This window comes from Cebus imitator, unplaced genomic scaffold, assembly GCF_001604975.1.
Source record: "Cebus imitator isolate Cc_AM_T3 unplaced genomic scaffold, Cebus_imitator-1.0 Scaffold258, whole genome shotgun sequence".
Classification (NCBI taxonomy): domain Eukaryota; kingdom Metazoa; phylum Chordata; class Mammalia; order Primates; family Cebidae; genus Cebus; species Cebus imitator.
Window position 1 is genome coordinate 1,083,472 of NW_016107573.1, and position 1,873 is coordinate 1,085,344.

At 44.8% G+C, this 1,873-nt stretch overlaps 1 protein-coding gene across 3 annotated transcripts in view; it reads left to right on the forward strand.

Annotated features, from left to right (window-relative positions):
- PISD (phosphatidylserine decarboxylase) overlaps positions 1 to 1,873 on the forward strand; it is a 32,693-nt gene that overhangs the window by 1,998 nt on the left and 28,822 nt on the right. For 2 of the 3 annotated variants that reach the window (XM_037728185.1, XM_017499523.2), the window contains exon 2: positions 890 to 1,065. The gene's annotated coding sequence lies outside the window, so the exon portion shown is untranslated. Of the gene's footprint in view, positions 1 to 889; positions 1,066 to 1,873 lie in introns of those variants that run through there. The other variant, XM_037728189.1, reaches the window with a different exon arrangement.

Genomic DNA, 1,873 nt, shown 5'->3' on the forward strand with positions numbered 1-1,873 from the left:
TTTCCCTTTTTATAAGGATATCCATCATACTGGATTTGGACCCACCTTGGCAACCTCATTTTAACTTGATAACCTCTGTAAAGACCCTCTTTCTAACCAAGTAAAAGCACATTCTAAGGTACTCAGGGTTAGAATTTTGGGGAGTTTTCAGCAATTCAATGCATAACAGATATTTAACTCTGTTTTTTCTTGTGCTTATTGGCCAATGTATGTTTTCTTTGGACAAAGGTCTATTCAAATTATTTGCACATTTTGATTGATTGATTGAGTCTCACTCTGTTGCTTAGGCTGGAGTCTAGTGGCATGATCATAGCTCAGTGTAACCTTGAACTCTTGGGTTCAAGCCATCCTCCCACCTCAGTCTCCCTAGTAGCTGGGACTATAGGTGCAAGCCGCTGTGCCTGGCTATTTGTCTTTTTATTGTTGACCTGTAAGAATTTATGAGATTTTGAGAGAGAATACCAGTGACCTATCAAAATTGGTCCTGCATTATAAAAGCAAGATCAAAGAGCCCTGGGTGAGAAATGGTGTTTGACTTCAAGTTCTAGACCTGTTTGTGCACCTGGGCAGCCTTGATTAGTTTCTTAACCTCTTTGTGATTCAGTGTTTTCATCTTATTAATACATTTGGTGACTGCAGTGGCAATTGAAGTGCATTGTAATTCTATAGGAAAGATGCCTGTCCTGTACTTACTGACAGTATTCGGAGACAGGAGGGTCTCAGTAGTGACCCAAGGTTATGTCTGCCTGCTAGATATCTTAGACCCAGTCACCTCTGCTGAGGGCTTCTAAGGTGCGCTGACTTTTTCTGACCGTCCTGTTGGTGTGTTTGCATGACTCTTCCCTATTCTTGTCTCCCAGGCTCAAAATTGTCATGTTTTTTGTTACAGATGCCAGAAAAATCCACACTGCCCCTGCCCGAAGCGCGTTCCTGCTGCGCCCCCTGCCCATTCTGTTGGCGACAGGCGGTGGATATGCAGGGTACCGGCAGTATGAGAAGTACAGGGAGCGAGAGCTAGAGAAGCTGGGATTGGAGATTCCACCCAAACTCGCTGGTCACTGGGAGGTAGGAATGAGGCAGAACTGCCTTGGGTTCTCGTCCAGCAAACTGTCACTTTTCCAGTTGTTCCAAAGTTGAGATGTTTCAACAAGTCAAATACTTTTTCTTGGAGCTCATGTCTCCAGTAGCTTTTGGCCAGATATAAGAGTTACACCTTTGGTGTCATGTCAAGCTTGTATTCTGTCCCCAGACCTAACCTTGGTCTTCCCAAGGGTTCAGAGTAGAAATTCCTTGTTGTCGAAGTCTCAGAGCGTATGTTTGAGTTGGTGCTGACATCCTGGCTGTTATGATATTCTTGCCCTTGTTAGTCCGAAGAAGGCTGAAACTATTGAGCTTTTGTGATGTGGATTAGTTCTCACCAGGAACCAGACAGAAATAATCAAATTCCTTTGTCATTATTGCTCATAATGCTTCCTCCCATCATAGTCACAAGATCGGGACAGCCAGCATTGCTGTCAAATGCATGATATATAACAAAACATCATTTTCATCTGTGCTTCCCAGTCCCAGGGCGATGCCTGACTCAGAGGAGACGTTCAGTGAAAAAGACATTCAGAAAAAAGAGGCCGGACATGGTGGCTCAGGCCCATAATCCCAGCATTTTGAGAGGCCAGGCCGGGCAGATCACTTGAGACCAGGAGTTCAAAACAGCCTGGCCAACATGGTGAAACCTAGTCTCCACTAAATATACAAAAATGTGGCGGGCATGGTGGCAGGTGCCTGTAATCTCAGCTACTCTAGAGTCTGAGGCAGGAGAATCACTTGAACCCAGGAAGCGGAGGTTGCAGTGAGCCGAAATCACATCATTGCAATC